At 40.7% G+C, this 20,212-nt stretch overlaps 1 long non-coding RNA gene across 1 annotated transcript; it reads right to left on the bottom strand.

Moving 5' to 3' along the window:
- Positions 1 to 240: 240 nt before the first annotated feature.
- LOC139987430 (uncharacterized) lies at positions 241 to 15,350 on the bottom strand. The gene is made up of 2 exons (XR_011799852.1): positions 5,200 to 15,350; positions 241 to 5,000 (listed from the first exon to the last, which is right to left on the bottom strand). It is a non-coding gene; the product is annotated as an uncharacterized lncRNA (long non-coding RNA).
- Positions 15,351 to 20,212: the final 4,862 nt, after the last annotated feature.

The raw sequence follows: 20,212 nt of genomic DNA on the forward strand, positions 1-20,212 counted from the left end.
GACGCGATTTTATCGCCAACGAAACAGGATATCTGTATTGTTTTTCATTTCCATATCCACTTTCATTTCCGTTTCCATCCCCATTTTCATTTAGTCGCTAGCTTGAACAAAAAATGAAAAACGTTAATTGGTTTGAGCGGTCGCAAAGAGATAAGACAGCGAGATGGTTAGTTTCCCAACAGTTACGTAGACGGAAACAGTACGACAACGTACGAGAGTCTAATTGTAAGAGACAAATCGTTGCTGAATAATTAAATTCTTTATTGTTCGTCGAGTATCCTCGCTAACACAATGGTTATCAGTGATACACTCACAATGGTAATTATATTTTTAAATTCGCAAAAAATCATAAATCATAAAGAATATATCGTATATATGTAACATTTGTATACGCAACATACGATCTTTATTGAAGTCGCCTGAGCGTCGTCATATTATTACGTGTGTATACTTTACACATGTTACGTGGATGAATAATGTTTTCTCCTCCTACTTGTCGCTATCATCCTCAGCAATTCTGAAAGCTCTCCACAAACAGAGAAAAATGTATCGAACGCTTACGTGCTAATTATTATCATCATTGATCTTCTTAAAAGCAAGAGGTATTCTTTCATTCGGGCTTCGCGTTTAAGCTTTCTATTATCCGTTTCTCGCTGTTCCTCGTTTGTCTCTCGCTTGTCTCTCGGAAAAATCATCGATATTTATTTTACATATTATAACATACGCGCATTACACGTATAACCATAACTTTTTATTTAGACTCTAAACTTCTACATGGGTATTGGTTGCGTGTATTCGCGTGTACAGACATGCTCCATATTCTGTATGTATATCTGATAGTTTGCACACGCGCACGTTAATCACGTTATCATACATATAAAGTATGTAGTTTGAAAATAATTTGATAGGCATTTCGCGTACAATCACCCGCCGGCATAAACGGCAACTCGAATATCGCGTAAATAGCCTCGTTTATATTGGCACAAATGTTGTAACGTCAACAAGGGAAAGGGATGTTTATCAAATTTATCCGATGAGAACAATTATCGTTTACCTATCGGCTCGACGAATATATTCGATGAAACCTCTTCCCTCGCACCGTATTATTCATTTCTTTTGACTCTTCTTTGTACGCCACTCCATCTTTCAAAGAAAAAATCAGAAACGATACCTGATTTATACTATTTGCACTATAAATTGCTTCGCATTTAAACGCGCCGCGTATCTAAATCTATGTTTTACCATGTTAAACGCTTGTAATAAACGTATACCTCTCACTTCCTACGATGTTTATAATCAGTCTTTGCGCTTCTATTACGCTTTTATTCGTATTTATATGCGTGCAAAGATTCCAATGCAAACGGAAGATAGCAAATCATAGTTTTCTAAATCACGTTAGTCATAGACCTCGCTTTAGTCCACCTAATGATACAGGTTTTCCTACGTTTCGCTCTGATCAATCTTGGAAGACGCGCGTTCTATTTCCTTCAAGTCGCTGATAAAGTCGTCAACGAGACGTCAACGCGAATTTCTTGTCCGAAACTTCTTCTCATTTGTGTATCATCGAACAACGTTAGCTGTCATTGGGAACGAAGGAATGAAACGCCTAACGATCGGACTCATTAAAGCAATCTTATACTTTGGCTTAAGTATATAAAACGAAAATAGCACGAGTTTCTGCGAATTCGCAAAGACTAGGACTCGGATTCTATGATTCTTTCTCTTCGAATAGAAAAATGGATATGAAACACGACATCGATAACAATAACGTTCGTATTTTGAGGCACATGAAGTTGGACTCGAACGCGACACGCGGGAGCCTTTTTAAAAAATTACTTTGAATTCTTTGTCGCAAAGAAGCTCGTACGAAGAAACGGAAGAGGCTGAGCTCGGTACGAATGTACTTCGAAGCGTTCAAGATGGTTGAGAACAAGAACGAGAACAAGGACGAGAACAAGAACGAGAACAAGAACGAGAACAAGAACGAGAACGAGCGCGTGGAAGCTGAGAGGTTCGCACAGGTTGTCTCGGAAATCTCGTCGAGTTTTCTCATCGAACGATCGAATAGAAGGAAAGTTCGTGAAACGACATCCGTAAATCAGTTTCGTATCGGACAAAAGATGGATAAATCGAGCGAAGGAATAGCGGAGAAACATGATCGACGACGACTACGTAAAAGAGAGAACCAGAAATAGATCGTCGTCGATGATTTATATCTAGCTTCTATGTTAGCTGTAATCGAACAATTTGTCAAATTCAAGATAGACGTTTCCTAATAGATAGGATCAGGCAAAAAGCTGGAGAATCTCACCGCACTACTTCGAACAGGGTAAAGCGCAGAGCAGGAACAAGATACGACGGGTAGAGAAGAGGAAATAGAGAAAGTGAAAAGTTTGGCAAAAGTTTATGCCAATAGGTACATACAACAAGATAAATACGAGATTCAACGTCTCTATAGAACATTATCCATACGCTTCTTCACTGAGTCGCGGTTGACCGGTAAACGAATCGTCATCGAATTTCGATTTGACTAGAATCTTACTTGAAATAATTCTTTGTCGAATCTTTGGTCCTTGATCGAGAATTCTCGTCAACGTAAGGTAATAAAAAAAAAAAAAAAAAAAAGAAAGAAAGAAAAAACACGGTTAAATTTATTCAGAAAATAACCTTCTCGTTAAGATATACCAGCCATTTGAAATCGACGATAGATCAGCTGTGTCAAAACTGTCGGACGATCACGAACCGTTCCTTTCATGCATTGATCGTGCATCTACGTAATCTTTAATATTATCACAGAGTGCAATGAAAAGTCGAACTCGATGGATCCGTTATTCCGGCCAAGTCGCATGGAAAGACACGTTTCTTTTTCCATCGTACTACGTACGACTTACGTCCTCACCATAAAGTTACTATTCAATATGTATAATATATGTATATGTATATGTATATATGTATAATATATTATATATATAATAATATTTTTTTGATTTAAATAGATTCTCTATCTTGGATATTATTCTACGTTAGGTAACGGCCTGCTTAGGCCCGATTTTAAACTAGATGATACTAACTCAAACAAAAGTAATCAACGCAAGTTATCGAACGAATTGACCAGATTCGTTCGATCGCTTCGTTGATTCTCAAACTACTTACAATCTCCGATTCAATCGACAAAAATAATATAACTTCGATCTTATGCGACAACAACGAACGTTGTAAAGCTTGCTCTACATCGCCCTTTTGTCGCGTTAAACGAGTAAAAGGGCAACGACGCTATGCGAAGTTACGCTTTCCATTTCACATTGAATCGTCGGTAGTATGGAAGAATAATCGTTCTTCCCTTAAGGCTTAAGGGCACGATTATTTCGTCTCTGTCCCCTCATCGTCAAGTTCGGTGAGCCTACATACACCGTTTGTTTTTGACTAGAATTTCCGAACGTTACTCCAACTAGACTACGCTAAAGAACTAGAATACTACAATACTAGCGGGATATTACTAGCGTCGGAGACATTTCGTTGCATCGAGAATTTCAATCCTTCCGACTAATTGCAAGAATCGAGGTGTAACTCGGGAAATCGGTAACGACCGATGAACTCTGTTTCCAACTATGATCATCGAACAAACTCTATCCGTGTATTTCGATTCGACCAATGGACGACGGAATCCTTGTCGCGAAATATTCACTTTTATATCTGCGATAGCTCGTGTAAAAACTCTTGCTTCCCTTATAATTAGTACAAAAATAATTGGGCGATTTAGCAATTTATCGAAGGCTCGAAAAGATTCCGGAAAAGCTTCTTTTTCTCTCGACACTCGTTCAAACTTAATCTCCAACGTCTGACAAAACCACGAAACGAATCACGCGTTTCTTTCCAAATTTTTCTGACACTCTTCTCGAGCCTTCCAAAATATTCAACAATGTTCTTTACGGCTTTTTTTCTGTTTTTCTTTTTTTTTTTCGTTTTTTCGTCATTTTATACATCGTTAAACGGGATCCAACAACGACTTCATGCCACGGTAAAGACGGATCGTTAATTTCTCTATTTAAAACCGTCTTCTCGCTCTAATATGCTCTACCCGATCTACCGAGTACGAAGCAAAAACAAAAGAAATTCTTCCGAGTTGTATGACGGAAATGTATTGTCATTATTGTGTATTACGGCTGTTTTTGATTGCGTGAATAAGGAACACATGCTTATTACCATTCGGATAGTACACCAAAGACAACAGTAGTGCATCGAAACAGGACGTAGTAGTAAAACTACGTCGATGCAAGGAAACGATAAAGAAAAGATTAGAAACGATAGGACACGATACGAGTATCGTACGTATAGAAAGAAAGCATAGACGACTAATTGTTGAAACCATTCTAAACGCGTATTTTCCGAAGGATATCTAAAAATAGAGAGAGAAAAAAAAAACACGACAAGATTGTGGCCGGTGAAGAGAGAAAGAACAGAGCGGTGAAAAATAAAAATATCAAAGGTCTAAGATGACAGATAGCCCGAAGATTTTTCGAATTCGAGGTTCCCTCGAGAACCGAAACTCCTCGTTCGCCCTCGCGGATTAGCTTTAGGATTATTAGATCCGGAGGTTGTAAGAATTTTCCTTCAGGCCCTCTGATTAACGGCTGTGTCGGCAGATTGGGAGGCCACGTGGCGGTGGTTGATATGCGCCTTCAAATTCCTCTCATACTTGGAACTAAACGCGCAATGGGGGCAATTAAAGGAAGGCGCCATGCCACATTCGTAGAGTAAGTGCCTCTTGAGTATGTAAGCATTTTTGTAGCTCTTGCCACAACGTGAACAATTATGTCGACGATCGATTCCGGACACGGAGACTGTACCGATCGGCCGGTTGTTGTTTCTCCCAGGATGACGAGAGGGGCAATGAAGCCTTGCGCGTCGTTGAGGCGTCAACGGGGCCGGTACCTCGTTTGCGGAGGATCGCGAAACGCGCCTCGTCCCCTCAGAACTCCAACCAAGACTCGCGAAGAAACCTGAAATCAATCGAAACAAACGTTTCGAACGGTCGATTAGTGGCTGCCCTATCATATAGACTGTCGTCGGTATGTTCGTTGCACGATTGCTGTTTACAACGGCGAGGGCCATGCGATAAAAAGAAAAACATTCAAGTTTTCAAGCTTAGCAACAACGAGCATGTCAAGGGGAACAGGATCAACGAGGGGGAATGATTACGTTCTCGTAGATGTTCTTCTTGCACGGGCTACTCTCTATATACGCATCCTGGTCTTCGATGATACGATACGCTTCCAGGGCAAATTGCGCAGTGTTTCCCAGCAAAGGGAAAGAGGAACAGGACTTTCAGCCGTCTCCGATGAAACTATTCTTCTTTCATACCTCGAGCATTTCTCTTGTGTTTACTCCGCATTCGCTCCATCCTTTTTGCCCATACCTTGTCCGTGCTTCCGTTCATGTACCACACATGTTTCGTATACGGTTCGTCTGTGTTTCCATGTGACCTCTGGTATTCGCTCCAATCCAACTACTGTCCTGAAACACTCAAGCAACGTATCGATTAATAAACACGTGTATGTATATACAGGTTCGTTGGTTTTCGCTGATGTTGACGCCTTCGATAAACAAGCGACAAGTTGCAGCTTGTCCTTGGGATAATCGTAGTTTCTCGTATGATTTCTTTGTCGGTGCTTCCTTCTTCTCGGAAGATTGTCTCTTAGGTGGATGGAACAACCGGCCCGGTCACCTGTGGAAAACGAAAGCAATCAGTATGCGGAAATTACGCGTTTCTCACCATGTTCTTCTCTTCCCGAGTACGTCGAACAGCACATCACCACGATATCGAAATCGTTGCCGCCAAACCAACCCACGAACACGTACGTCATACGTCGTGGTAGCGACGAAATGAGCGAAACATGGAACTCGAAGCATTTGCCTTTCTAGACTTTATTTTGCTCTAAATCGAATACAAGGCTCTCTACAAATTGACAAAAAAAAAAAAAGGAGGGAAACAAGCATTTTGGAATGTTCGACAAATCGAAACGATACGTGTACAAAAAAGAACAAAATGAAAAAAGCACAGTGGTGTAGAAAATAGGAAATGAACGATCGGCCAGTGAATGGAGTCACGCGATTCGACACAGGCGACAACATAGAGATACGTATCATATACGCATACATCGTTGGAATCTTGTGGCAAATGGAAGGGCAACGAAGAAGAGTCACGATTTTCCGATCCACCGACCGATTGTTCTATAAATTTCACAAGCAAGCGATTTTTTTCGCATAGTAAAACGAAGCGGGTAAACGACGATGCGTTACCGGCTTCCGCTTTGTCGTGGCTACGTTGCGACATCCGTTTCCGCTTTTCACGACCGATTTCAATCTCGGTGCAGCGCACGTTCGATTGCTCGTATGCCGTACACACCGTAGGTGTACGTGCGTTTACATGCATGCGGATTTGTCGCGAGAGAACAAGCAAAAAAATTATCTAGAAAGAATATTCGTTATCATCATAGCGTAATCGTTAATAATTATTGCTCTCTAAATAATATTAATATAAAATGGAGACAAAAATGTGTAATAATAAATCATCGTTCGTTGGCAAATACATGGCGACAAAGAAATTACGATTACAAATATGTTTTGCGTTCGAGGCGCTGAGCGGAAGTTATAGTTGCGTTATTTATTTTTACGTGCTCTCTGTTCTTTCTCTTGCATACACGCGCATACATACACTCGTACGTGAATTTGCTCTCTCGCTCTCATTTCCTCCCTGTGCTATGTCTCTCTGATATTAACGGTTGCTTTCGCTCGCACGCTCATTTTCTCTCTCTCTCTCTCTCTCATTCTCTCTCTCTCTCTCTCTCTCTCTCTCTCTCTCTGTCACTAACCATACAGTCCGGTAGCGGTGCTTGTACTAATTATAAGAATATCGTAGTTGATGTCGAGCACGAGATTCCCTTGGTGTGGCGCAATGAATTTCATTCGCGACACTGTATAATACTTTAGCCATAGTTTGGAGAATTGTTTCGATTCGATGCACGTTCATGTCAAAGAGAAACGGTACAGAATCAAGGGATGTCTCGATCTCGATATTTTCCACGCGGCCTCGCTCCACGTGCGGTAAATTCGCTATTATTTATTACAAATAATTGTACTGTGTAATTAAACGCGAACGAACGAAAGAAATGTAAAGGAACGCGAGTACAGTCGTTAACTAAAACGCAATACTCGTTACTAAAACAAAAACAAATATATAGTGATAAAAAGGAAAAACAAAAGAACAAGGAGAAACGTATAAGAATAAATAGAAACCGAAGTAAAATAAAGACATGGGAATCACATTGCGGTTGTTAGGAATCGAGGAAAAAAGGAACAAATGTGTAACGCGTAAAGGATGGTAGTCACTATGTATGTATATGGATCGACAACGAAGATGAGTACGTCTTAGCGGATACATTGGCAGTATAAAGGCGAGTGATCGAGATTAAATTCTGTTTCCTTCGGCGTAAATAAATAATTTCTAAAAAAATATCACTGGTCTCAAAAGGGTCGGCGAGTGTCACTCATAAATGGTACATTAACTCGCTGTAGTTTTCGACAGATTCGTCCGTCTAACCCTATTTGCGTTGCGTTTCGCAAAAAGGAAGTGAATACTTCTCTATTAACCGAACCATCTTTAATCACATTTTAAATATATTTTTTTTATAGATACTATCTTTTCTAAAGATACTATCTTTTTTTTAAAACAGCAAATTAGGGGATGAATCCATCGAAATTACGCGTCAACTGGTTTCTCTGTGCGTGACACTCGGCCGATAATACCGTAGAAATTCGTTCACAGCTGGATGCGCCCAGCGCCTCTTGATTTCTTTTCTTTTTTTTTTTTTTCCTCCTTCTTCTATCCTAAAATCTAAGTGTTACATGAAGGCACTTAACACAAGGCTCTCTCGGTTCAAAAGCTATACACACTTCCCTCGGTATTATCATGTCTCGTTTTTTCGTCTTTTCGTTCGCTTCGCTCTCGTTACGCCATTTCTGCTTTCATTATCGCTCCTTCCATTCTTTCTTTTCCTTTTCTGTTCTTTTCATTTACACAGTCCTCGAACGTACGTTGCGCAAACATACCAAGAAAACGTATCGACTGATTCCGCTAAATCGATTAGCGCGCGATCACTCACATCGTTTCTATTCTCACATTTTTCTTTTTTTTTTTTTCTTTCTCATCAATAATCACAAGACCGTGGTCCGCCAAGAAATAATCGTGGCGATTTTCCGAGAAACTTGACAAACGTAACGTGTCTTTTGAAAGATAGGTGTAACGCGAACGAGTGCATCGCAGTACCTGACTGCTGCTCATAAATTTTTGTTTGTGTCATAGCTTCGCTTATAGGTGACTGGTAGCAGGACGTTTTCAATACGACCCTGGTATAAGGATAATCGATAATATCCTTCTTTTTCCACTCTCTACACTAAACACTTCATTTCATCTCTTCTTACCTCGCGTTCGCGTTCCACCTCGCTATCTATAATGTAACACATTCACACGTGTAACTATCTTTGTGTTACACGTCGAGTGGAGAGCCGAATTAAATATTTTCAAACATTCGATTAGACTCGGAGAACACTGGGTAATTAACGATAAAAGTACGAATCGATGCGTTGGGAATAAATTTTTTAAACATAAGATAAATATAAAATTTTCTTTTAAACAAAGAGCTCGCGAAACGAATATACGAGCGATTTTCTGTTATACAGAACACGCAGTCTCGTAATTCGTTTCGTTCGTCTCTTTTTATACCCGTGTTCTGAGTTGACGCAAGTTTTCGACGTTGCCTGTCCATAAGTATCTTTTATATAATTTTCTTCTCTATCTTCTTAAGATCTAAACGCGTTTCATTTTTGGACGCGATGCGCCAAATAGATGTTTTAACTGTTTCTCGCGGGTTCACAGGCCTTCCCTTTTTACCGATCTTTTTCTGAAATTTTTCATTGCAGAAAATTAACAATTACTTTCTCTCCTCTTTCCTACAATGCACGTCTGTACGACAGAACGCCATAAGTTTGTGTCGCTAATACCTTTCGTCTCTCTCTCTCTTTCTCTCTCTCCCTCTCTTTCATTGGCATTGTTTCATGTCCGTGCACACCTTCGCATTCGTACGCATCACGCGTAACAAGAGCAACCGATTCGTCGGAGCTAGTACGGCTGAAGAATGTTCACGAATTTAGATAAATATTTCGCCCAAATGGAAACGAAGAATAAAGTTTTCGATGGGGCGTCGCCAGATTGAAAAGGCAATATTTTGGCTCTTATTTTCTTTTCTATAAATTTTCTCTCTAACCACTAAATTTCTCTTTAAAAAGCGAATGTTTAGTAATCGAATCTTATCTCTTTAAAAAGCGAATGTTTAGTAATCGAATCTTATCTCTGAAAGTCTGTTGTCCGAGATATAATAATAGAAATATAATAAGTTATACAAAAAATAAAGCACTATACTTTCTAAATTTCTGAATTATATGGTTGGTCGCGCTCTTCCTAAATTGCCCTATCCCATATACCTAATTGTATGAATCCTTTCGATCTATGTTTGCCGAAACCGTTCTTCTTCTAACGATTAGTTTATTTTCCCGCAATAAGTCCCGCGAAAAAAAGAAAAGTTTCTGCCCTCGAAACATCATACGAATGCCAATTACTCCTAATATATAATAAAAAATATATAACGTAAATATTTCCTTCGCTTTTATTTGTCTTATCTTTTTATTCACCTTGCTATCTTTAATAATATAAACTCGAATGATCGAGTCCTTTGCATGAAAGCGTTAAGTAATTTCTAACAGAATTCCTATCGGCAAACAAAATCTTGGAAAATTTTGCAACATCGATCGTACGGAATTTCCGTGAAATTTTCGATAATAAATCCATCGCGACCTAAATATATATAATTAAAACTCTGTGGAAGAGGCGAACGACAATTACCAATGGTAATTCGAACCATTAGAAACATTCTCTTGTCTTAAATACATTTTAATGCCGAACTATAACATAAAAATATCAAAATATCTTTTTCTTTTAAGCTGGACGTTAATAAATCCTATTCATTCGATACCATATAAAAATACTTCCAATTTCAACAGTTACTAATAAATGGAGCCCATATGTTTTAAACGGACGTATCCCGTCCAAGTACGGTTTTCCTACTTTTCTACGCCTTTCGAAACTTTAACGATTTCAAACTCTCTGGTGGTAAAAGGACCAAATAAAAATTGTTAAAAATTATCAACGTCGCGTTTCATTTCACCGTCCCTTGTATAAATACTATCTCGATATCTCAAATGTCGAAAATCATCGACTTTTACAATAGCATCATATTTTTCAATTGCTTTTGGTTAGAGTGTTCCCAATCCCAAACCGACACCCAAAATAAAGAAAATTCAAGGTATTCCACCTTTGCTTACCTGCGTAATGAAAACTTAATTATAAAAAACAAAAAAGAAAAAATAAGTAAACAATTATAATAAACCCAATTATAATGCGTAAGACACGAGTTAGATAGACCTGATTAAAAGCAGTAATAATTAGCACGAAGGATAACTTGTAAAGAAGCTAATCATTTACTACGACGACTCCCTTGTGTATCCATATGATGTGTTCGTGTATATGTGCGTGTATCTCTCTTTCTCTCTTTCTTCCCTGTGTGACGATGCGTATGTAAGTGTATGTGTATGTATTGTTTACGTACATGAGCACACACAATGCTTCTGTCTATTTATTTCAAAAATTTTATCCCCTCTTTTCTATCTACCCTTCCTTTCCCACTTTTTAATCGCGATATCTTTATATTACTATATATACGTTTTTTTAGCTTTTTTTTTAAATGCTTTGAAACTGACGGCGATCCCGAATTACATGGTTCTCGCGACATTCATTGTTCTTAGGATTGCAAACGTTTGACTTTTGCCCTCTTCATCGTCTTTTCCCGTATTACTTTGCTTTTTTGTCAATCACGATCGACGCTTGCGACAGTTGAGCAAAACGATTCCAGGAAATTTCAGCCGTGGAAAATGCCATGCTAATAAACCATTTAATATTTGCGTTTCCTTCTTGACAATCGCTTGAAAGGCACATGTAAATGAACGGATTTACGTATGCTGTTATCCCAATCATCTCGCTGCCGTTTTTCAGCTTGATCGATCGATTAACTTACGGAAAGTGTTAAGCAAGAGCTTTCGATACGCGCGTTTCACCATCGAGCGAAACTCGAGAAAAGTCGAGTGAAAAACGTTTCGAGAGAGAAGAAGAAACAAATAAAACAGGAAGAAGTCCAGGTACATAGAATCGATAAGAACACACGATAGAGATAATCGAACGCAAGATTCTACGTTTTAGAATCTAGAAAGATTACTAACGTGGTCATGTTCAGGTAGACATTCGAAACGAGCGAATAAATCGATTATCCGCAAATTTTGTTATAAATATGCTATCACGATGAGTACGAATAAGTACCGAAAAAAAAAGTAGAAAACATAACGTATACCTACATATAATATACCTGCATACCACGTTTTTAGGTTTTGCAGGCGAAATGGTGAAAAACGGCGCGTATCATCCGCTCAATATTTTTTTCTATGCCCGTTGCTCTTATTCTTCGCGTCAAACGGTCTCTAGCGTTTATTTCTTTTCATTTCTCTTTTTTTCTTCTTCTTTATCGCGATCGTTAGTACCACTTTTATCCAGATCGAAAATCCTCCACGCGATCTCTACCCTTTCACGCAGACGCACACTCACTCTTTCACTCTTTATTTCCATTCGTCTTACTCACAGTTTACCAGCTCTCTACGAGAAACTTCGCTCTATTATTTGTTAGTATTCGTCCGGCTTGGCCGACCACAGATTCTCGCACGGAGAACGCTAAGGCGTCTCTTCGGTTTTTTTTTCCTTCTGCTTAGATACAAAAAAAGAAAGTAGTCATTAAATTCTACGATCTACCTAATAGTACTTCTTACATGTCTAATAATCTAGTAATCTCCGTCAATGACGGCGGTCGCGTCGGTTGGCTCGTCGGCATCGAAATTGCCGACTTCTACGATTTCTACCATTTCTCCCGACTACATATATTCCCGCGAACGTTTGATACCAGCTCCGCTCTCGTTCGTTTCGACCGCCGTCACGCATCAAGGCCTCGCGAGGCAGTAATATTATAGATTAATAATTATTCAGTAACTATGCATCAAGTCGATCCATAAACGTATTTATCGTCTTCTCTTACCGTCTTTTCGTCGTCGTCGCTCCTACTACTTCTACCCAAGCCTACTCTTGTTTTTAATCCTCTTTTCGGGTTTTTCTTCGCGACGAAGCGCTCATCTGCTCCCGTTCCTCGAACGTAAGCTCTCTTTCTCTCTCTCTCTTTCTCTCATATACACACACACATACACACACGCGCACACACTTTCGAAACAATAGCTGTTTGTTCGCTTAGCATACAGTACACGCATTGACGAACGAGTTGTCGATCGGTCAAATAGAATATAGATTGGCGAAGAGAAATGCTATGACTGGTACGATATCGGAAGAAAAAAAAAACAGGTCGAAAATAAGAAATGGCTTAGTTATTGCACTCGTACGGAGGAGAGTCGATCCTGGCCTGCTACGTGTCGCTTGATTCGAAAGCGTATAAGGGATTGGAGCGAACGTCTCTCCGTTTGTGTTTAAACCGCGATCGCTGTTGTCGAGACTCGGGACTATTTTCGACGAGGAATCCGTGCGGCTGTTCTGCATCGAACGGACCTCACGGTATGAGGATCGATTCATGACACGGGGATGCTGTGCGCGAAAGACCGATCGAAAACTCGTTCGAGGAAACCGCGAAGCGAATACGCTCAACGAGAAAAAAATAGAATTAAATCTACCGCTTCGTTCGCGTCAGACGTTGCGCTTACTTACACTGTATGTAATATGAGTTACGAGTATAGTATAGTATAGTAATATAATAAAGTATAGCATAGTATAGTTTAGTTTAGTTTAGCTTGTCTCATAAATATTGTCTACAGTATGGAAAGTCGGGCAGCCATGGCGCGCGTATTTGGCGTAGGAATACGGGACTCGATGCCAGGTAATCGCCGAGAGCACGGGCACGTTTTCTAGTCCGCCCCACCGTTACCGCGTGTGTGTGTGTGTGTGGGCCGAGGATAGTCGAACAAACCAACTGCTCGAGGAACATTTGCGACGGTACACTTGTCACGATCAAGCGTTACCCGGGACCGATAACGATGCGATGCGAAAAGATACGACCGATCGATGAAGAACGATCGGGAACGTTACTTACGGTTATTCGTCAAGTGGAAGAACGTTGTAGAAAAGATCGGACGATGGGGGGATAGAAGGTGAACGACGGTTGCGTCGCGACGGGCCCGCACTCGGCAAACGCGATGCGTCGTTCCATCGAACCGGTTAACGTGCTTCTAGGTTTGTCGGCAGTGCATAACAAAATATCGTACGAAGAAACGCGAATGATCTTAACCTCGAGAATCACTTAATTAAAAAGCAATAATATTATACGCGTTATATAATATAAATATATGTATATACTTAAATGCATCGTATAGGAATCTACTAGGTTCGTGTATCTGGCAGTCTGATGATCACAATGCTATAGGAATACCCCGCTGAACTTAAAATATATGTAACCTTGTGTGTACGTGTATCTGTATATAAGTATACAGGCACGCGGGACGCGCGCTAACGTCTGTGTGTGTATGTGTGTGTCTATGTGCGTATTGGGTACGCGTACATGATTGTACGCATATACGCTTTTAAAGTCCCGTGTATGGAAGGAAGCATTAGTGAGAAGCAAAAGACGCGCGATTCGATCATATAGAAAAGACCGAATCGGTGCTTAATACTGTACCCTCTGTAGTTTACCGCTTCAGAGCGGTAGCGAGGGATGTAATAAAATGGCTGCCTTCGTCGAAAAGGCCGAAAAGATAAACGCGAGTCGGAATGACAGATCCGTGTCTCCTCGCATCGTAGCGGACAGGTTCTGCTTTGAAGGGTTATTATCGTGTAAGTGTTTTCGATTCGAGTTCGCTGATGCGACGCTCAATACGTATGTCGGATCGTGTAAACTTAGCGCTTAAAAAAGTTTGGTGTATGTGGCGTGTGTCGAATCTAACTTTGACATGAAGCACGAGAACCAGATCGAAGAACGATCCCGCGATACGATGAAGCAATTATTCAGTGAAATTTGGAAAATGCTTTCCCTCGCGATTTTGGTGTCCCTGGTGAGCCACGCGCGCACGGCTTAGCTCGTTTAAAAATATGGAACCAGTGTGACCAGAATGGTTGCTATTGGAAGAGCTCCGGTTTACCGGGCGGTCCTAATCCGACTCGGGGCGGGCTGTTCTCTACCGGGACGATTCTGCTTAATGATTCTCATTCGACTCGGACCTCCTCTATGCTTGCTCCAAGTCGTTTTGGCTAGCTCCTCTAAGATCCGCCGAACACGTTGTACGAACGTATTTGGCGTGTGTCGAGCGATCGATCGTTCGAGAACTCGATCGCTGATCGCGCCGATCGTGTTTTGAAGAAAACGCGTCGATCGTGTTTTAAGAAAACGCGTATCGATTCCAGATGGAGGAATACCGCGACGCGATCTCGACAAACATTTCTTGTCGATTGGAGAAACGTATGTGTGTGTGTGTGTGATGTATGTATGTATGTATGTATGTATGTATGTATATATGTATGTATGTACGTATGTATATCGTAATTGGAGTGAACGCAGTTGTCTCCGAAGACATCGCCCCGAGTGGGAGATTGACGCGGTCTCTCGTTAATGCGCGGTACATCTCGCTACGCGAAAATAATATTATTCAATCGATTAATTAATTAATCAATATACGTAATAATAATTAATAATTAATAATAATAAACCTTAGAAAAACGTTAAAAAAAATAGAATGGAGAATCGAGATAAGGAGGCTAGGCAGTTTGCCGTTTTCGGAAGCTACCGCGGTTGCCCGCGATAACTGAACCAGCCGCGTCGTCTTCGCGTCTCACCGCTCTCCATCGGTTTCGATCGCGATCCTTGCTGAATTAGCCTCGTTCCGTTCTTCTCTCTCTCTCTCTCTCCCTCTCTCTCTCTCTCTCTTCCTCTTTGTCGCCTCTTTCTCTCCACGCGCGCCTCTGTATACGTACGTTCTCATTGCGATCGTTATTGGAACGTGAACCAAGCGCGAAAGAAGACGGCGATGCGCGTTTTTCCTAACATCGTCCTCAACGTTGCCCGCGATGTGTGCCACTCGACCGAATATGTAGTCGTTTCTGTAGCCTCTTTCGCGCTCGGACGACGACGTCGACGGTTTCCGTGTTCACCACCCTCGTTAGACGAGCTCCTGCTTGTAAATTTTCTCTTTGTGCATTCGTTCCATATGCCGCGCGATGTGCATCTTTTGCTTCGCTCTGTACACACAGTGAGGACACTGGAATTGAGGCTCTTTGCCACACTCCCACTTCTGATGATTTCTCAGGCTACTCTTCAGCTTGTATACCCTGCCACAGGCCGGACAATTGAAGCCTTCTGGATTCGAGGAGCTAGAACCAAGCCCTTTGCCCAATCCTCCGCCGGACCGCCACATGATCGAAGGCACGCTCCATCTGTGCCAAGCAGCCGCCCACTTTAGTCCAGTGATGCTCAGGTCTTCGGCTGGAACACAGGATTCACGACTTTATTAGTATGCTGTTTGTACGACCGCACGAGAATCGGACGGTCATTAAATCCTGGAACGCGATCGTTCGTTCGTTCGCTTGTTCATCTTTTTGGAGATACGGGTATCGACCAGTACCGAAGCCCGATCTCTTCGTTCTTTGTTGCGAACTTACGTGTATCAAGCTTAGACGCTAAGCCAACTTGAATCGACACAACCCGACACGATTCGCGATCGTTCCACGCTAATTTTGTTAGGGTAATAGACGCCTAAGCGCTGCGAAAATCACCTTCAACCTAGAACAGCGATACCGCGAGGACACCTTTTCATTTCCCTTTCTTCCTACCTTTCGTCTTCGATCCTCTTTGCATTTCCACCCGTGTCCTACTCGCAAACTATCGCCATTCCAAGCAGAAGATCGATTTCGCGAGTATCCTGAAAAACGATCGCGTTTTGTTCGATAGCTTCGAGAAGGAATCGTCCGAATCGTCGTGACTAGAGAAAGATCGCGATCGTGTATGTCTGATCCGTGCAATTCATTCTCGAGCATGATCATCTCCACGCGATCGAAATGCGTAAATTATTATGACAAGGGAGAAGAGAGTAATGCACGTTTGTCGTATCCCTACGTTCGAGCCCCAAGCAGCTAGCTATAAATTTCGCATACGAAGAAGGAGCGGTATTTGTGCGTAACGAAAGAAACAGAACGTACATACAATTTCAACCAAAAAGAGGTATAACGAAGCGGGTGATCCGTGCCTTTCCGAGTCCAATAGTCTGTTCCTTTCGACGCACAAGCGATAAAAGACGTGTTTCTATGTACAAGTTTCGAGAAGAGTTAGTGCACATGCTACTCCCCTAATATCGACAAGAAGAAAAAGAAATCAAAAATTCAAGAGAGAAATGCAATTGCGAGAAACGCGTCTGATTATGACGGGAAGGATCGCAACGATGTGATGGTCGTACGACGAACCGTGGGCCAAATACAGTCGAAACACACTTTCGTATTTTTCCCTTTCTTTCTTTCCCTTTCTTCCACGTTTCTAACCATTTCCGACTCTATTTCCCATAATTGGATACGTCGGTACATCGATGCGATCGTCGCTTTCTACAACAATGTACAAGTATTTCTGTATTTAAAACAGGGTTCAGAGAGATACAAGGAGAACCGGTGAAAGAATAAGATATAGAAACAGCGAAAGAGAGGGAGAGAGAGAGAGAGAAAGGGGGATAGAAAAAAAGAGAGGGCAAGAGATAGGAAAAACGAGAGAGAGAGAGAGAGAGAGAGAGAGAGAGAGAGAGAGAGAGAGAGATGAGCACAATGCGAAAAGGAAAGTAGAGTCTGGCAAACATGGGTGAGAAATACTCCTTTCGCTGGGGGAAAAAAAAAAAATTATGGGAAATCAGGTATATATCGCAATGGATCGGAGCGGTAAAATCGTTGATCCGTCAAGCTGAAACAGGTACGAACGGTTAATTGCTGTACGAAAAGAAAAATTTTGTGGCTGCATTCGATCGTGAGAAGTACGGAGGAAAAAAAAAAATGTAAACTCAGCGCGTGTAATGACAAGGTAGATGTTTGGAGAACGTTCTGGTACTTTTCGTCTTCTAACACATTTATTTAATCAAACGTACGAAATACGATAGGGCTCGCTTAAAACGTTAATACTAGGTCGCAAGATCATAATGCAACACTGCGACTCGTGATTGTCGCGCTTAAATATCAGTCTTAACAAAAGTTCGCTTACGAACCCATTTATGTTCCTACCACGTCCATAGAAAATACTCTTACTCGTATTGTTTTTAAGATCTAATATTTAAGACTAATTCTTTTTCGTGTACTTTCTTTCTGCTCGTGAGATTTAGAAACTCGTAGTTATTGTCGTGGTGAGCCATTACGATTACATCTACGCGCATCGATAAGGCACTGGAGATCGAGTACATGATGCGATCGACAAACTATTTCTATGAAAAGCATAAATATCTCGGTTTTACAAAAAGAAAAAAAAAAGAAAGGAGAAAGAAAAAAGAACAGAAAGAGAGGAAAAGAATATCGCAAAACGTATTAAAAATATAAAAATGTTAACCACACATAAATCCGATGTACATATCTCTAATAAATATCAGTCGGTGTCTTAAGCTCGAAATACAAGACTCAAGATTACGATTGTTCGATGCACACTTTTAAGAATAAAGTACGACATTTTTTTTTTTTTCATCTTTGCTTTACTTTTGTTTTAAGAGTAAAGCTAATTTTGCTTATTTTACCAACCTGAGACGTATATTTCATTGGTACAACCTTTCTCGTTAAATAAATAAATATATATGAATAATACATATATATGCATCAGGATAGTGTAAAAAAAGATAAAAAAAGATTTATCGATAAAATTTATCGTTAAAACACAGTTCAAAATGTCGATACTTTTTTGTCTTAATTTCAATTTTCGAGAAGCAAACTAAATTCCACTAAAATCAATTCTTGAATTTTATCGAACATCCCTAGAAGCTGCTTTCGCGATTCGTTTTCGTTTCATTGCTCGTCATATTTTGGTACAAAAAAAAAAGAAAAAAAAAGGAAAAAAAAGCAAATACGCACAACGCGAATGTTACCAAGCTTTACGGGAGAAATTTATATTTTAAATTGATAATAATTTTTCCGAAAGCTGGCACCAAGTAGGAGGGAAAAAGTAAATGGCAGACATGAGAGATCGATCGCAACGAATTTTGGACAATTATAGCATAGAGCAAAATTCGAATGTTGATCGTTCGAGTTCTCGACAAATGGAAATCGAAACGTTTGCCCATTTAGTCGATTTCGAGCTTCGGCGAGTAAGCTAGCAAATAGGCCTCCATGTCTCCAATTTTGTCCAGGTGCTGTCGGCGAATATGTCGCAACCAGTGAGCCTTCCGTTTACATCGCTGAGGACAGAACGGACATTGAAACTGAGGTTCCTTGCCGCATTCCCAATGAACGTGCCGTTGTAACGAATCCTTCCTCATGTACGATCTTCCGCATCTACTACAGCCAAATTGTCCTGGTGGCTTCTTGCCAACGTAATTGTAGGCCTTTGGTATCTTCAACTCGGCGAATGGTAGCCCCTGTTCCTGGATCTTCCATGCTTGAACGGGCAGGTCGGCGTTCTCCTCGATAGTTTTGCTCCCGTTCGTGTCATCTGGAATCGGGAAAAGAAAAAAAGAACTTTAGATCTGTCCTGTGTTTCGCGCCACGTCTCTGCACCACTGTAACCGAGCACACATTTAGTACAATACATACTGTGTTCGAAGCAACCTGATAATCGCTGCGTTTCGATCGGCTTAGTCTCAACAAGCCAGCTTGTAACCTGACGAAACGTAGCCTTCCTTGCGTAATATACGTATATAACGTGCAATGTTCATCAAGTACGAAGGAAACTTTTATTCTCTTTGCGTAACTTTACGCGCGTTAGCTTGCGTTGCCACCGATCGAATGCACACAATCGATGTCACGTTGTACCACGTCGGATTACTTTTTAGCAAACGATCGTTCGCAAACAAATAGAATAGGAGAACGTACTTCTCTGGAGAGTCGGTAAACAATCCAATTCTCGATTATCTACGTCTAATGGAGAAATAAATCGCACAACGGACGTACGAATACAGCACGAAACAGACGGAGTAATGACCTTCTTAGGATTAGTTACAATAAATACAACACTACTTTTGTCCACACTTTTTCATCACTCTTCAACTTTACATCGTTTGAAGGGCATGCCAAGCATACGATACAATAGTTTACACAAATTCGATGACGAAGACGAAATCGAAGAGATCGTGGAATTACGTTGCAATTTTCGATACACACACTCTTTCCGCTACTTGCAGACGTTTACTTGTACTTTACATTCGACGATAAAGCAATCTTCTCACAATCGTTGGTTTTTAGAACGCAGTTGACTCGTTTCTTCTGACCCGCTTCAGGATGCTGCGTGGCAAGATGTCGAAGAACGTTTCCCTTTTGATGAGACCGATAATCACAAAAGCCGCAACGAAATTTCTTGTCTGTGCCGCACGTGCTTCGATGATTGCAGCAAGATTTCGACGATTTAAAATATTTGAAGCATTTTGGACACTGGTACGGCGTCACTTGGACCACTGCGAGTTTCCAGCGAACCGCGCCACCTGAAAAATCAAATATGGATATACTACTATTCCTCTCTCGGTTCGTATTAGCTACTAGTGATCTACATGATTGATTCGTTCATCAAAACGATATATACTGTACCGCACACGATCGAACCACTGTTCAATGTTTATTCCTGAACGAAGACAATACGTACATATCCATATATTATTTCATTACAAAATATATCCACACCTATACGACGAAGAAAAGAGGAACAAACGATACATCGAGAGAAAATGATGAAAAGTTAAATTATTAAAGAAAGCATGATTCGTATATATTGTCATTTATTTGAAGCGTACATTGCACTGTTGTAGGAAAGAGCAACTATAACACTTCAATTTTATCGTCTTTCCTACAAGA

Source organism: Bombus fervidus, chromosome 5 (genome assembly GCF_041682495.2).
Source record: "Bombus fervidus isolate BK054 chromosome 5, iyBomFerv1, whole genome shotgun sequence".
Lineage (NCBI taxonomy): Eukaryota > Metazoa > Arthropoda > Insecta > Hymenoptera > Apidae > Bombus > Bombus fervidus.